Source organism: Vulpes vulpes, chromosome 2 (genome assembly GCF_048418805.1).
Source record: "Vulpes vulpes isolate BD-2025 chromosome 2, VulVul3, whole genome shotgun sequence".
Taxonomy (NCBI): Eukaryota; Metazoa; Chordata; class Mammalia; order Carnivora; family Canidae; genus Vulpes; species Vulpes vulpes.
Genome location: NC_132781.1, coordinates 109,451,487 through 109,469,394, shown reverse-complemented (window position 1 = coordinate 109,469,394; position 17,908 = coordinate 109,451,487). Strand labels below are relative to the sequence as shown.

The following is a 17,908-nucleotide window of genomic DNA, read 5'->3' as shown; positions in this document are numbered from 1 at the left end:
CCAATCCCCACTACAAGCCTATGGGATCTCCGTCCTTTTACTCTCATCACAAATCGTAATTTAAGAAAACCAAATTTAATCTTGAGAACAATTATGCTAGGTGAAATAAGCCAGTCATATATAAGACAAACATCCTATGATTCCACTTATATGACGTACCTAGAAAAGTCAAATTCAGGAACAGAAAGTAGAATGGTGAGCGCCAGAAGCTGAGGGTGGAGTAATGGAGAGTCAGTGTTTAATGGTGACAGTGTCAGTTTGGGAAGATGAGAAAAGTTCTAGAGACAGATGATAATGGTTGTACATCAAAGTAAATGTACTTACTGCTACTGAACTGGATACTTTAAAAAGGTTAAAATGTTAAATCTTATGTATATTTTACCACAATACAAAAATATAAATAAAAAAAGAACCAAATGTACCTATAGCTCCAAAAGAGCAAGCAAATCCTAAAGTAACAAATTCATTACAAAGAATCTAGGTGTTTGTTATTATTAAACATCAAAACCAACCACATAGTTTTAAAATATTTGGCTCTACAGGAAAAAGTGGCTACCTGAGAAATAGCTAGGACTCACTATTTAGGTTTTTTAAATCCCCTCAATTAAACAACACAGGCCCTATTAAAACCAGAAGTGAAACAAACACTTTCAGCATTTAATGAACATCAAAGTCCCTTCCTACCCCTTCACCACCACCATTCCCTATGATCTCTCACATTCATTTGGCTTTTTCTGTCCATCTGTAAAATAATTCTCTCTAAATATACACACCTTTTCATTCAAGTGTTCTTGGGTAGGTAAAATACTTACACCAAGAAGGTGAAGATGATGTGTAAGACTTTAAAAATTTTAGCCACGGCTCCATTTTTATCTTTCAGCATCCTTAAATTTTTTGTAGGAAAATGAGGATGGCAAAGAAAGTACTTAAGTTATTTTTCCTCATAATTTTTAGCTTCATGGTCAGTTTCCATTTAAAGAATTTCCACGGTTCTGCTGTGAACTTTCCAATTTTTATCATTCAAGATAAGTACTTCCCCAACTAAAAGTACAGCTGTCAGGTATCTGTTTCTGAGATTCTCGTGTCCAAATGGATTGTGAACCCTCTTGCTACATGACATCAAACATATTTGATAAAGGACAAGAATTATCCTTTCAGATGCATAGCAAAGCTCACAAGCAATAAAGAGAAATCCTTAGAAACCATAAAAAATGAACAAAAGCTCAGAGAGAGAGAGTGATCAGTGGGCAAAGAATCCAGCAATGGGCTAAAGGGCATCTCACAATCTCCCATGACCAAGCTGCACTGTCCAATACTGTGGCCACTAGCCAGCCATATGTAGCTTTTTAATTTAAATTAAATAAGACCACGTACAATTTAAAATTCCATTCCTCTGTCATACTACAGACATTTCTAAAGTGGCTATTGGTTACTGTGTTAGCAGAGATGTGCAACATCTCCATTATCATAGAAAATTCTATGAGACAAAGCTGAAGGGCTTTCAGTGTTACGAGTTATACATGGGACAAAGTCAAAGCTTCACACTATACAACAAGGGAAGTCAGACTACAGTTAAGCACATAGAGCCTGGCCCCTGAAGCACTACACCTTCAATAAAAAGATAAGCTATGGAAAAAAAAAAAATCTGCCCCAAAGAAGAATGAAGGAAAATTCTCTCCAGAGTCAAGGTTTATCAGTGTTGGGGGAAGGAGAAGGGAGTTTTCATAGAAATCATCCTGAACCAAAACCAACCTTCACACAGGTTTCAAGGTCAAATCCATACATTTATATGTTATAAAACTCTCAAGCCTAGAAATCAAGTCACCCTAGTGTGACAGTGTCCTCAACTGCGAATTCCCTCCAGGAGAAAGTACTCTTAAGCCAGGTCTCACATCCATTTCCACAGACACCATTACAATAAAAATTAGCTCGGGGATCCCTGGGTGGCGCAGCGGTTTGGCGCCTGCCTTTGGCCCAGGGCGCGATCCTGGAGACCCAGGATCGAATCCCACGTCGGGCTCCCGGTGCATGGAGCCTGCTTCTCCCTCTGCCTGTGTCTCTGCCTCTCTCTCTCTCTCTCTCCAACATGAATAAATAAATAAAATCTTAAAAAAAAAAAACAATAAAAATTAGCTCAAACTTCAAAAACTATGCATAAGCAAGATTCAACAGAAATAAGTAAACTAATCACAAAGACGTTACAAAGGAAAGAACAGTAATGTTTCAAAATACAATAGGAAATGGAAAATATGAGCAAAACAGAAGGCAACAGATTTGGAAAAGAATCAGGTGAAAAATAGGATAACTAAAATTAAACCTCAATAGACAAGTTCAGCAAAGCAGCAAATTCTAAAGAAAGAATTAATGAGCCAGATGATACATCTGATAACTTTTTTTTAAGTTTATTTTTTTTTTTTGTAATCTCTACATCTAATGTGGGGCTCGAACCCACAACATGGAGATCAAGAGTCACATGCCCTCCCAACTGAGCCAGCCAGGTGTCACTGGAACCATATGACAGGATCTGAAGTTTTCCAGAATGCACAAAGAAAGATAAAAACTATATAAAAGACGATTAAGAGGGATCCCTGGGTGGCGCAGCGGTTTAGCGCCTGCCTTTGGCCCAGGGCGCGATCCTGGAGACCCGGGATCGAATCCCACATGGGGCTCCGGTGCATGGAGCCTGCTTCTCCCTCTGCCTGTGTCTCTGCCTCTCTCTCTCTCTCTCTGTGACTATCATAAATAAATAAATAAAGATTAAAAAAAATAAAGAAAAAAATAAAATAAAAGACGATTAAGAGACACAAAAACTATATTAAAACATCTAATATGTTTATCTAATTGGCGTTTTAAAAAGAAAACATTAAGAATGAGGGAGAGACAATCTGCAGAGAAAAGAGCTAAGAATTTTCCTGATTTGATGAAAGATACTAATGTACAGACTCAAGTTCAGCAAATTCCAAAAAGTATAAATAAAATGGAAACTGACACCTAGAGATACCATAGTGAAACTGTGAAACATCAAAGACAAAGAGTTCTTAAAAGCAACTAAAAATAAAAATAAAAGCAGGTCACTTACAAAGCAGCAATTAGACTTTTCACACTTGATTTATCAACTGCAACAACAGAGGTCAGAAAACACTAGAATAATACCTTCCAAGTTCTAAGAGGGAGAAACTGGTAACTATATAACTATATGCTCAACTCAGCTAAACTATCTTTTCAAGAAAAATGACAAAATAATGAAAATTACAAACTGAGGGAATATACAGTTAACAGATCCTCACTCAGGAAGCTTCCATGGGCAGGCCCGGGTGGCTCAGCAGTTTAGCGCTGCCTTCAGCCCAGGGTGTGATCCTGGGGACCCGGGATCAAGTCCCACGTCAGGCTCCCTACATGGCACCTGCTTCTCCCTCTGCCTGTGTCTCTGCCTCTCTGTGTGTCTCTCATGAATAAATAAATAAAGCCTTTTAAAAAAAAAAAAAAAAAAAAAAAGGAAGCTTCCAAAACTGTAGTCACAAAGTAGGAAAATGATGCCAAAGAGAAGGTCTGAAATACAGGAAAGAATGGTGAGGAAAAAAAAAAAAAACTGAGTAAATGCAAACAAATATTAGAGTATGGTTTCTAAATCAGGAAACGCGGGGGGGGGGGGGGGGAGCTAAAGTACTGGCACCTAGCACATAACTGAGCCCAACCTACAGCTTATGGACAAACCCACCCAAACCCATCAGAGACTGCCAAACTCATGAGCTAGAAATAAATATATGTCATTTTACACCACTAAAATTTTGCAGTGGTTTGTTACATGGCATTATTACTGCAAGAGATGGCTAATACAGAGAATAAGAACATTAACTTTATTTTTTTTAAATATTTTATTTATTTATTCCTGAGAGACAGAGGGAGAGAGAGAGAGAGGCAGAGACACAGGCAGAGGGAGTAGCAGGCTCCACGGAGTGAGCCCGACGTGGGACTCGATCCTGGGTCTCCAGGATCAGGCCCTGGGCTAAAGGCAGCACTAAACCACTGAGCCACCAGGGCTGCCCAGAACATTAACTTTTAATGGGAATTAAGTTTGTGAGTTTTAGTTTTACTAAAAAACTTCACTCACTAAATCTGTGAACATACACACATACTGAGATCATTTACAGAAATTTCCAAAATACATAAAATTAATAATAGGTTTTTTAGGGACACACACACATATAATGTAACTATACAGAAAAGTAAAAGAATGGTAGACCTTAAAGTTGAGGCTGCTGAATTCCTAGGGACAAGCAGTGGAATAGAGGAGAAGCAGGAAGATGTGATCCAAGGGAGTACTGATAATGTTCTATTGCTTAAATTGAAGGAGGCAATAGGATGGACACTATTACATTAGACCTTAGGCAACACACATCACACACAGCTTTTGGTATTAATGTAATATTTTATGATATTTTAATATGAAAAAGCAAAAATGTTCCAATAAAATCAGAAGTATAATAATTATAAATAAAAGTAACATGTGTACCCACCTATATAAAGGAGTTAAATGCACTTATAATCTTTAAGCTATAATTAAGAGGCAGAAAGAGTTGTAGTGACTCATTCATTCTTTAAAAGTAAAAGACAATACCAAGTGATAGGCAGCTCCACTACAAATTACGAGAGCTTTCCATGTGCAAAGACTGATGATTATACATTACCCACACTAAAAGCAGCAAAGAGTTGTTACTTGTTACTGTCTGAACTCAGCCTTCTGATCACTAAAGCTTCTCATCTCACTCTCCGAGTTGTACAATCCAAATTCATTTTCTAGTAGAAATTCCTAGATCTTGTTCTGCAACACTGCTATGTGTTGAACTGCCATCCCAAGAAAGAGCTTAAGAAAATTTCCTTCAGTGAAGCATTATTTGTAACAGAAAAAAATATATAAACAACTTAAATGTCCAATAATAAGGGATGGACTGAGGCACCTGGGTGGCGCAGTCGATTGTCTGCCTTCCACTCAGGTCATCATCCCAGGTGGAATTGAGCCCTGCATAAGTTCAGAAGGGAGTCTGCTTTTCCCCCTCCCTCTGCTGCTCCCCCTGCTTGTGCTTTCTCACAGTGTCTTTAAAAAATAATAGTAATAATAATGATGATGATGATGGATGGACTAAATGAACTGTTACTAACGTACATGTAATGGACTCTCATATATCCATTTTTAAATGTCTCAAGAAAATTTAATGACAGGGAGTGAATGAGTGTTCCACAATGTACTTTATGCAACTGTCCCACAGTCAGCAAAAATTGTCAGAAAAGATACCTCAATCAATTTAAATTTATTTCCCAAAGGGTTATAAACCAAACTTTAAATGACTAATGTTAGGTTTTTAAGTTTAAAACAGATAAACAATACACAAATTTACTTTGCATTCAATAAATATTTACTGAGCAGCTCTTATGAGCCAGGCAGTGTTTTAGGCTCTTGGAGACACAGCCAAGAACAAAGCAAAGATCCTCTCCCTGTGGAACTTAAATCACAGTAATTCTCGTATCTTTTTTTTTTAATTCAGACTCATAATTCATTAGTTCAAATATATACATATGTCGAGGCACATTCCTAGGTAATATCTTCTCATTCAGATAAAAAACTTCAAGTTAATATTAAAGTCATTATTCACTGATGCAGAAAAGTCTCTCCACTGTACTTTCCCAATTCTTGGGCATTCTACAAAAAATGCTCTTTCTGCAATGTATATCCCCTGAAACACAATGTTAAATTTGAAAAGGTTTAAATATTTTCCCAGCTCAAGAGAAATAAGGCAGATTTTCTATCATTGCTAGAATGAAAGGAGGTTTGTTTATCCTGTTCACTAAATCAACAACATACTTCCTGCTAATAGGATCAGAGAATGAGATGGGTAAAATGTGAAATCATTTGATTTCTTCGTTTTGTTTACACGTGTATGTTAACGAAGCATCAGATAAGAATGAGGTCTAATTTCCTCTTCTGCAGGTAGAATTTGAGTTAGGTTTCCAGAAGGACTTATCAAATTCTAGTAGCCATACACCGGTAAACAGGTCAACCTCTAGGTATTTAGAAAAACAAATGTACTTTCCCAAACTTCTTAGTTACAGAGCCTTTCAAAGGCAGCTCATAATTTGTTCACATGTTGTATTTGCCTAATGCACTTGATACATACTATCATAACTGCACATAATGCCTGAGCTCTACAGATAAAAGCTAAAATGAAGGATACAATATATCTGATTTTCAGAGGCCTAGTATCATTTAAAAAGTCAGCTAACAATTCCAGACTATCTCTAGTTAGATTCTAAACACAAGAATCCATCCATCCATTCAATAAATATTCAGCTAGACAATATGCAAAACCATACCAAGGGGGTTGAGATTAAAAAAAAAAAAATCAAGATAAATCTGCCATCTTGCCACTAACAAAATATATCCAGGACAAAAAGTACTATAAGGGAAATGGGAGTGAAGAGCTTCAGCTTATGCAAAGACCCTGTACTGAATGAAAATGTGTAAATTTATGGGCCATAAAATGTAAATACATAGCGTTGAAGAGAGGAAAATTAATGTAGTCCATAAAATTGGAATTCAGTAGATTGTGAGCCTTGCAAGAAAATCACTCACCATACAAGTCCTAGAAGCAAGAGGTACAGCTCTCCCATTAACCAGCTCTAGGACTTTAGATCAAGTCATTTCATTGCTCTGAGATTCTGTTTCTTCATCTGTAAAACGAGAGTTAAAATTTCTAAGCTACCTACCACTCATGATTGTCAAGGGATTATGCATGAAAAAATGCTTTACTAAACTAAATATCTCATATATACTAGTACTGGTTCAGCTTTTTGTTGGGTCTTATTTTTAAATAAATAAGTTAAAATGATATTTTTTAAGATTGCATTTATTTGGGAGAGTGTGCACAGACTAGCAAACTGGGTGGTGGGGGAGGAATAGAGGGAAGAGACTTGAGCAGACTCCACGCTAAGCATACAGCTTGACACAGGGCTTGATCTCACAACCCTGAGAGCACAACCCCAGCCAAAATTAAGAGTCGGACGCTTAACCACCTAAGCCACTCAGGCACCCCAAGTTGAAAAGACTTTTAAGTTCTCTTTTTAGCACTGTAAGATTTACAACCTAAAAACTAATCTTAACTCAATGAGTAACTAAGAGATTTCTAACTTCCTAAGCATTATTATTAGTAGCATCAATCAATAAATTACCACAGAAAACGAGGTATGAGCTAAAACAAACTGTTCTAAAATATTGGTTAAAAAAGGAAGGGGGATGAGACTCAAAGGACACATGGAAGAAAGTTAAAATGACTATTAATAGTGAAGGAATCAAAAGTAACCCTGAGTCTGAGGGGAGAACGGAGATGACATTCTTCTGGCAATCCTTCACGACGGCAAACTATCAACTTTATAGGAAAAAGTTATTTCAATTGAAAAAGATTTCCCAAGCAAGTCTGGTGAATGAGCTTAAAATTCAAATTCATGATACAGCACTGATTCAAAAGCAAAATGTGCCAGAAATTGAGGGACAGGGCTCAGTATTTCCGAAAAGCGAGTTGTAAAAGGAAATTTCAGAAATCTGACTTCAGCAATTAATGCAGATGGTCTGCTAATGGTAACTCTATTTAGCACTCACTTTAATACATATTCTAAAATACTTCTTTAAAAATTACTACTACTACTACTACTACTACTGGCGATGGGTGGCTCAGTGGTTGAGTCTGCCTTTGGCTTGACTTCAGGGTCCTGGGGTCCTGGGATCGAGTCCCACATCAGACCCCCAATGGGGAGCCTGCTTCTCTCTGTGTGTGTGTCTCTCATGAATAAATAAATAAATCTTTAAAAAGAAATTACTACTACTGTTACTTCACAATCAGACTATTCTACCTCATCTCTATTTTCCAATAATTAAGCATCTGGCTGGGAAAGCAAAACACAGTTAGTTACACAAAAGATAAGACAAAGGACCTACATTTCCAACAAAGCTAGACTGCATATTACACACCAACCCTCTTGCTTGAAAGACAATTAAAAAGTTAGACAAATCTATATTTTTTTTAATTCTTAAAAATATCAGAGGATATAAACTGGTGCAACCGCTTTGAAAAACTGATAGTTAACTACTGAAGCTAAATTATATCTACCAACAGCGCCGTACCCAGGAATACCTCCAAAAGAAGGAAGTGCATATCCGACAAAATACACATGGAAGAATGTTTGTAGCAGATTTATTATAGTAGTCCAAAATTGGAAATGATGCAAATGCCATTAAAAGTAGAATGGATAACCAAACTGTGATAGATCTGTATATGAGGCTACTACTACAGCACACTGTATTTTCCAATAATGGTGCCTACAATATTTCTGGTCTCACAAGCTCTTCCAGAACCTCAACTCCCCCCATCAAGAGGTAGAGTCCATTTCCCCTCTCTTTAAACCTCGGCAGGCTCATAACTGCTTCAAAGAGCAGAACACAATGGAAGGAAAATTGCATTAAGTTTCAAAGCCAAGTCATAAGAGGCAATCTAGTGTCTGTCTGGCCCATGGGCTCTCCACCTCACTCCACTCCCCACTGCCTGTGGGTGCAGGACACTAGCCCTTGGAACACTGCCACCGTACTATTAAGCATAGTCAGGCCACATTTAGGTGTTCCGTCATCAACCAGCAGACATGTGAGTAAACCTTCAAACACTTTTAGGCCCAGCCTTCAAACAGCCCTACTTGAAACCAAATGAAGCTAAGACAAGCATTGCACAAATTACAGTGTTGTGCAGAAAATATATGTTGTCACTGTTTAAGTCACTGAGTTGCTAGGCAATTTTTTAGGTGCTACAGTAACAAGTACAGTAACTACAAGAAACACTACTGCTACGTGCAACAACACAGCTGAATTTCACTGATATTATACAATGTTGAACAAAACAAGCCAGATCAGACACACGGGAGTAAAACATACTGTATGATACTATTTTGAAAAGAAAACTAAAAACTGCAACACTGTTGACAGAAAACCAAGTAATTGCAACCTGCATCAGGAAAGGATATAGATGGGGAAGGGGTGTGACAAGGTCTTCTGAGGTGGCAAAAATGTTCTACATCTTGAACTGGATATGATTACATATTTAGTTACATTCATAAAAATTCTTCAGGTTATACATTTAAGATTGGTGCACATTATTATATGTATATTATACCTTAATGAAAACACAGGAAAGGGTAGTAATCAAAGAGCTAATAAGGAAATAAGGAACTACTAGGCACAGTAGTCCAAGAGGACAGAGAGGAGCACAGCACCCTGGGGTCTCTTGCCCCCTGGAAATGTTTGCCTAATCAAAAAACTGCATGTAGGCAGGCTAGGAAAGTAGGAAGACAAAATGTCAGAGTACAAAATCCACCAAAGGAGCCATCCCTTGCTTTAGAATAAGACCCCAAAAAGCTGAATCCTGGAAGAGAGAACACAGAAGGAAACTAAACCAGTCATTGCATAGATAGATTCAAAAAAACAACAACAACAACAACAAAAAAAAACCCTCAGTTTGAATAAAGGTGGAAAATACAGGAGACAAGCGAAATAAACAGAGGAGTTCCTTGACACCATGGAACTAAAGCCCCAGAAAGAGGAAGCAAGAAAATGGGGAAGAAGCAATACTTGATGAAATGATGGCTGAGAACTATTCAAAACTGATGAAAGACATCCAGACACAGCATCAAAAGGTATATACCCCAAGCAAGAAAAGGCGGAAGATTATCTGAAATCCAAAGACCAAAAATCTCAAAAATAGCCTGAGAAAGAACAACTTACCAATAAAGAAATGATAAACTATAACTGACTGGCCAATAGAAACAAAGCCAAATGCTAGAGAATAATCTCTTCTCCAAAGGACTAGTATCTAATTATATGTATATATGTATCTATCCCTAGAATTCTATGCCTAGCAAAATGTATCTTTCCAGAATGCAGGTGAAATAAAAACATTCTCAAAAAGTTTGAAAATGTGTCAATAATATCTACTCTAAAGAAAATACTAAAGGATATTCTTCAGATGGAAGGAAAATTATTCCAGTTGTTAGGTCAGTAACACAAGAAGGAACAAAGGAAAAGAAAATGCACTAAGTCTAGTTGAATAATAACAGAAACAACAGAAATCTATCTTTGGAGTTTAAAACATTTATGCATTTTAAAACATGGTAACAATGAAGTAAGTTACAAAAAGAAGAAGGAGTGCCTGGGTAGCTCAGTAAATTAAGCATCTGCCTTCAGCTCAGACCATGATCCTGGGGTCCTAGAATCAAGCCCGGCATGGGGCTTTCAGCTCAGGGGGAGCCTGCTCCTCTCTCTGCCTTTCCCCCCTGGCTTGTGCACACGTGCTCTCTTGCTCCCTCTCTTTCTCTTTCTCTCTCTCTCTCTCTAATGAATAAATAAAATCTTTGAAAAAAAATAAGAAAGAAAATGAAATGTTTTTAAATGTTTTCAAAAAGTTTCATTCTCTTGAAAAAAGGACTGGAAGTCTCCGTTAATATAACACTCTGATAAGCTGAGAAAACATATTAGAATTTCTTAGGCCAACACCAAAGGAACGGCAAAGGAATACATAGACCACACTAATTTAAAAAAAAAAAAAAAAAAAAGAGGTAAATGAGATAACCATTTTTAAAAAGACAATCCAGGGGTACCTGTGTGGCTCAGTCGGCTAAGCATCTGACTCTTGATTTCAGCTCAGGTCACGATCTCAGGTCATGATCAACCCCCACATGTGGTTCCACAATGAGTGTGCAATCTGCTTGGGATATTCTGTCCCTCTCCCTCTGCCCCACCCTCCCACTTGTGCATGTACATTCTCTCAACCCTCCCTCCTCTAAATGAGTAAGTAAATAAGACAATCTAAAACAAAGCTACGAGAAAAAAGAAACATGAAAAACAGGTAAGACAGATTTTTTTACATTTTTAATCACTAGGTGGATCCTTACATGGCTCCCCAGTTTAGCGCCTGCCTTTGTCCCAGGGCGTGATCCTGGGGTCCTGGGATCCAGTCCCACATCAGGCTGCCTGCATGGAGCCTGCTTCTCCCTCTGCCTGTGTCTCTGCCTCTCTCTCTCTCTCTCTGTGTGTCTCATGAATAAATAAATAAAATCTTTTAATACATAAATTTTAAACACTAATATTATTGTATGCCAGTTCATTTTTATAAGTCATAAGCAAAATACGTAGATCTAGCAAATGCACACATACCTAACTTTTATAAATTTTAACATCTATTCAGTTTTTTTCCCCATTGTGACGGACTCTTCAAAATCTTATTTCACCTTCTCTTTGCGTATTTTACCACAGGTCTGCTAACAAGCATTAAAATGTCCAAAACCAAATAAAAATAAGCAGGAACAAAAAGCCCAGAGAGCCAACTAGCTTATGAATACTGCAATAATTCCATAATAAAGTATTAATTTGCCACTACCGACTTACATAAATTTACTGAAATATATTAAGAAACTTAAGAATATTCTTTCACTTAATTCTCAAAAAAACATTAATACTTAAAATTTAATTCACTTGTTAATTTAGTCAAAGGAAGATTCCAGGATAAAATTACAATTTTTTCTACACTCAAACCAGTATCAGCAAGACACAGGTGCAACACGCCCCTCTATCAGAGAATCATTAAATATCTATGTAGAACCAAAAACACCTAAGCAAACAAGATATGAAACTCCAGCCTCGGGCTGCCCGGGTGGCTCAGCAGTTTAGCGCCACCTTCGGCCCAGGGGGTGATCCTGGAGACCTCGGATCGAGTCCGCATCGGGCTCCCTGCATGGAGCCTGCCTCTCTCTGTATCTCTCATGAATAAATAAATAAAATCTTAAAAAAAAAAAAAAAAAAAAAGGAACTCCAGAGTCACTCCTATTCTTCCTATAGGCAAATGAAACTACCTGCCACTTAAATCAGTATTTGTTATTTTGGGGAGAAGCTGATATTTTAAGTAAGATGGCCTAGGCTCTTCCAAAGACACAAAGCTATCGACATTAAATCAAAACGCTATGTTCGTGTCATACAGTACTTCTGTAAAGAAATTTTAAAAAAAAAATCTAATTCAACATTTAATTCCAGTCTTTTAGAGATTCACAAGTGAACGGTGCCAGAGTTACAAAACTAGACACCGAAGCGTGGAGTCATTTCCAGGTCTACTGGGGCTAGAGGCAACTAACCTGACTCCCTCTCTCCATTAAGGCTGTGGAACAAGCTGAGCCCTTCGTTCAGGTGACTGGAGCATGGTGCCAGAAGCCTGCTATCTACACAGTGAACAGTGGCTGCTGACAAGTCGTGTAGGGAACTAAGTCATACACAAGCATCCTTATCCAGCCTCCAGGAGACTCTTCAGGCCCTGCGTGCAGGCTCTTCTCTTACCCTCACGGTGTCCCACCCCCTCCCCTCCTCACCTACCATCTCCTCCTCATCCTTCAGGTCTTACGAGTCCCTTCCTCAGGAAAGCCTGTCCCACCACCCCCAGGTCGGGTTAGGTTCCCTAGTCATCGTTTTTATAGCTCCCTATACTCTACTTCAAAGGACTTATCCCCCCTGTTGTTGAAAACAAGGTACCTAGCATGAGGTCAGGAGGTACACAGAAGGCACTCCAGAAAGACTTGCTGAATGAACAAAATCTGAATTTATGATGTCCCCACCCTCTGCTCAATTTTACAAAGAAACAAGGCTTTAAAAAATGAAGTTATTTACATGATGTGATATAGCCTGGAAATGGCATAGACCAGTTAAGAATCCAAGTGTTTTCAACTCTAAATCCCGTGTTCTGAACCCCCATGTACTATAATGAAATGTGGTAGAAGACAAATTTCATTCAAATTAATATTGTGTTTACACTGAGTTCCACTGTAAAAATGAGATGCTTTATTTTTTTAAGACTTTATTTATTGATTCATGAAAGAGAGAGAGAGAGAGAGGCAGAGACACAGGCAGAGGGAGAAGCAGGTTCCCTGCGGGGAGCCCGATGTGGGGCTTGATCCCAGGACCCCGGGATCACACCCAGCCAAAGGCAGATGCTCAACCACTGAGCCACCCAGGTATCCCTGAGATACTTTCTTAATGGGGGAAAAAAAAAAAGAGAGACTCTAAATACAAGTGAATCGCATCTAAAGGCAATATGCCTTTCAAAAATCACCCTGAAGGGACAAACTACAACTTTCTGGTAATAAATGGTCAGCATATTGTCGATAATAACATTGCACTAAAACAAAACAAGAATGGTTAAAAGTGAAATTGCAAACATAACCCAAAAATGTCATCACCGGCCTCTTTCTAACTGAAGTTGCAACTCCCAAACTTTCAGGACAGTGGCAAAGTCTTCTTCTCCCAGCTCCAGACTGCCTTAACACACCTAGCACATTTTCACCAAAGTTGATTTTGTTTTCAGCTTGCCACTAACTTTAATTTACTGGCCTCTTTTTTTCAACCACCTTCACAGGCTACAGAAATAACAGGAACTTGAGACAGATGTACCCACAGTGGCCACGCTGGACCAGTGCAATCTCTGCTTGACACTGGAGGCCCAGATTGAATCCGCCACGCCAGGAATTGTCTTGGGTCCCCAAAACACTGAGGATGACCAGCCAATTGACTAATGGTGGCAAAGCTGACACTTCCACTTACTGGCTTGCATAACCAGTGGCAGGACATATCTCATGTCAACAGATGGTTATAACTGGTAATGGGCCTTTTCAGAAACAAGTACACCAGGGAGTATGACAGGTAACAACAGTAAGTAGGCACCAACGCCGAGATGCAGGCCCCAAATTCTTAATGTTTGGCGAATGATGCTTCTTCAAACGCCTTTGTGACGCCTCACTAATTCTTTACATAATCAAAAAGGAATTTCTGTTATTAACTCAGGCTACCTGTTTTCTTTTAAAGATTAATTCATACCTTCATTGGCACAATTTTTTTCCTTCTGTGTTTTGACATATTTCAACGGCCTGTGGAGACTACAATACAGGATTCAGCATCCATTTTAAGTAAATACAAAGTCTGTTTGCCAACTTTACCATCCAAAAAGCCAAACTCAAATCTTTTTGACTTTAGGGCCTGACAGAGTGAGAAAAGCAAATAAAGCACTGTTCGCTTGATGCTGGCTCACTTAATTCTGATTAAAATGACTCCACAGGGCAGCCCTGGGTGGCCCAGTGGTTTGGCGCCTGCCTTTAGCCGGGGGTGTGACCCAGGTCCCAGGATGGAGTCCCCCCTCGGGCTCCCTGCATGGAGCCTGCCTCTCCCTCTGCCTGTGTCTCTGCCTCTCTCTCTCTCTCTCTGTGTGTGTGTGTGACGAATAAATAAATAAAACCTTTAAAAAAATAAATAACTTCACCAAAGAAAAAAGTATCCCGACTTCCTCCTAATAGAAATTCCAAGAGATGCGACAACACCTGAGGGACTGGCCACGATGATCTCTGAGGTTCCGCCCAACCTTCCTGAGCTACGAAATAATACGTTTGTAGCCCAGAGACTTAATTCCATTTACAGATGGATTAATGTGGGATTAAAATCGCCTTCTTCCAAGCAAGCAAAATATTTAAGATCCTGTCCCCACTTTTTGTTGTTGTGTTGTTGTTGTTTTTCCCCCTTCCCCATTTGGGTCATATTATTCCCCACGACTGGGGAATAAATAATGCCTCAATTCAAACATCCTTCCCCAGGCCCAGGAGGGAGACACATTTCACTCCTATTAAAGTCTACCAACTAAAAAGTAACTGTGGATTAAAATGCGGGGGAAAGGGTGTGTGTGTGTGTGTGTGTGTGTGTGTGTGGCGGGGAGGATGTCATCCCCGACTTCTAGAAGTGGCTTCCAAACGTCTAGAAATGTGGATTCAGGGCAGCCCGGGTGGCTCAGCGGTTCAGCGCCGCCTTCATCCCGGGGCGTGACCCTGGAGACCCGGGATCCAGTCCCGCGTCGGGCTCCCTGCATGGAGCCTGCTTCTCCCTCTGCCTGTGTCTCTGCCTCTGTGTGTGTGTCTCTCATGAATAAATAAATATTAATTAATTAATTAATAAAATGTGGATTCACAGACTCCTCCAATTCCGCGGCTTGGAGCACCTGCGCGCAGCCAGCCCCGCCCCCACCCTCCCGGCCCCGGCCCCGGCCCCGGCCCCCCCGGCCGCCCCGCCGCGCGGGCTGTCCGCTGCCGACTACTTTGCAAACTTCGCGGCGGCGCGCCGGCTCTCCAGCTCCCGGGTCCCTCCTCCACCCCGTCCCCCTCCCTCCAAGCCCGGTCGAAACCAAGTTTCCCCCCCACCCCCACCCCGCCGGGCACCGAAGGGCAATGATGTTAATTAAAGGGACGGAGGCGGCCTGAGTCCTGCCCCGCTTGGGGGCTGCGCAGGACGCGAGGGAAACTTGCAGAGGAAGACGCGTCCCCCGGGAGGGGGCGGGGCGTGTGAGGGGCGGGGCGTGTGAGGGGGCGGGGCGTGGAGGGGCGGGGCGTTGAGGGGCGGGGCGTGGAGGGGAGGGCGCCCCTCCCCCCGGCCCCGGCGACCCCGCAAGCCCGCAGCCCCCCGCCCCCGCCCCCGCCCGGCGCCCGCAGCCCGCAGCCCGCCAATCACTCCCGCGGAGCCCCGCGGCCCGGGCTCGGGGGGGCGGAGGGGGGGCCCGGACGGCCCCGCACGCGGCCCCCGAGCCCGCTCCGTCCCCCTCCCCCGGGGCCGGGAATGGCGGCGTCCGGCTCCGCGGGGCCAAGCCGAGCGGCTGCCCGCGGGGAACCCCGCAGCCCGGCGGCGGCGGCGGCCCCCTGCGCGGGGAGGAGAAAAACGAAGTTACCTCGGGACGGTCCCGGCGGCGGCGGCGGCGGCGGCGGCGGCGGCGGGAGGGGGCCGAGCGCGGGGTCGGGGCAGCCGAGCGGGTCCCGGCGCGGCGGCGGCGGCGGCTACCGCAGTGCCCTCCGCCCCATTGTTTCCCTTCCAAGAGGATCCCGGCGCAGCCGAGCCCGGGAACCAGGAAGTTCCCCGGCGCGACACCTCCTGCCGCCGCTATGGAAACGGCCCCCGCCTCCCAGGGCGGCTCGCCCGGGACCCCGCCTCCGCGCCGCCGGCCCCGCCCGCCTCACGGGCCGCCGCCAACCGTCGGCGATGCGGCCGCGGCCGCCGCCATCTTGGCGCGGCCCCCGCGGCCCCTTCCCGGCGGCACGTGCGCGCCGGCGCCGCGTTCCCGCCTCCGCGAGGACCCCGGCGGCCGCCGCTGGAAGACGCCCGCCCGCGCGCGCCCGGCCGGCCCTGCCGCCCGCGAACCAGCAGCCCGGCTTGCGGGCGCCGCGCGGGGCCCGCCCGCTCCGGCCGCCGCGGGGGGTGAGGTCAGCGGAGCCGCGGCCCCGGCGCCACCTCTGCAGCCACCTCTCCGCAGGTTTCATTCCGGGCGCATCTCCCTGGCTGCCGGGGCTTGGACCTTCTCACCCCCCCAGCGCCCCCGCCGCGTGACTCAGTTTCCTCACCTGTAAGGAGTCCTGATAGTAGTAGTACCTGCCTCCTAAGGGTCGTCACCCGCCGCAAGCAAGGGCTGGGTCGTTTAACAGGTGCAAAATGATCATCCGCTCCTAAGAGAATTCACATTTCTGAAAATCTTTCAGGGACTTCCAAGTGTTCAAATCAGCACGACTTTAAATAGGCTACTGTTTCAGATCCCAACTGCCGCCTAAAATTCCCCCAAATGTTCGTCTTTTTTGTCCCATCTTTCTCTAGGTCAGCTTTCTTTTTTTATATCATGGAAACTGTCAAGAGTTTCAGTCTCCAGAGTCTTCTATTAAGAGGTGCCATTAAAAAAAAAAAAAAAAAAGAAAGATGAATGATGTAAACTTTCCGACACTGTAATTAGCTGACAGTTAAATGATTTATTCAATAGGAGCTAGAAGACTTAGGGTGTGCAAATAACAAAGGCTTCCTGTCCTTGATTCCAGGAACTAGAGTTAGTAAAGTTGGCAACTGCGCTGTTGTTATTTTCTTTTTTTTTTTTTTCCAGCTGGTGAAAACGGACACCAAAAAACTGGGTTGCTGCGTGCAATATGGAGGCAGAGAGATGGACAGAGGAAGTGGGACCACAGTCTCTGCTGGAGGATGCAGACTTCGCTAACTGTGCCTAACACTTGGTCTTAGATGGATCTCCAAGGCTCCTTGTAGCTCACAGCCGGTCTTATTTGCACATACACCCTTTAAAATAATACTTCCCTTTGCTTATCCATTTAAACCAGATTTGCAAAGGCTAGTGTTTAATAAGCCCAATCCAAAACGGATATATGAATTGGAGTGAAAAACAGATCAAGAGTTGGCAGGACATGGGAAACTTTCCCAACACCCAAACACTTCTCCAGAACTTCTGGAATGCCCCAATTAGCAATTACCCAGATTGAGATATCTGTATTTCTTTTTTCTTTTTTTTTTCTTTTTTTTTTTTTGAGATTTTATTTATTCATGAGAGACACAGAGAGGCAGAGACATAGGCAGAGGGAGAAGCAGGCTCCCCACGGGGAGCCCTATAGTAGACTCGATTCCAGGACCCCGGGGTCACGGCCTGAGCCAAAGGCAGATGCTCAACCACTGAGCCACCCAGGTGCCCCGAGATATTTGAATATCTGAAAGGCAAGAGCCCCCACTCCTACAGCTGTATAGCCCAGCTGGACCAGCAGTTTGCTTTGCACATAGTAGGCCCTCAACATTTATTGAATTAAATGGCCATGTTTGTGGCTGAGTGCTCAACATTTAAGAAGTCGTTGGGAACCACAGATGATGTTACTCAAGGGACATCACTGCAAACATCTTTAACAGGAACCCCCAAGTCACTAGTTAAGGAGTTAATGGGATTTTGGAATGAACAACCCTGGCCACAGGCTTATTTGGCAAAATAAAGTG

General features: G+C 42.5%; 1 protein-coding gene across 3 annotated transcripts in view; it reads right to left on the bottom strand.

The window, feature by feature from the left end:
• The window catches only part of USP6NL (USP6 N-terminal like), a 167,769-nt gene extending 150,991 nt beyond the window's left edge, over positions 1-16,778 (bottom strand). Inside the window, exon 1 of one of the 3 annotated variants that reach the window (XM_072749535.1) lies at positions 16,498-16,778. The gene's annotated coding sequence lies outside the window, so the exon portion shown is untranslated. Of the gene's footprint in view, positions 1-10,689; positions 10,789-15,830; positions 15,957-16,497 lie in introns of those variants that run through there. The other 2 variants (XM_072749534.1, XM_072749536.1) reach the window with 2 other exon arrangements.
• Between the last annotated feature and the right edge of the window lie 1,130 nt (positions 16,779-17,908).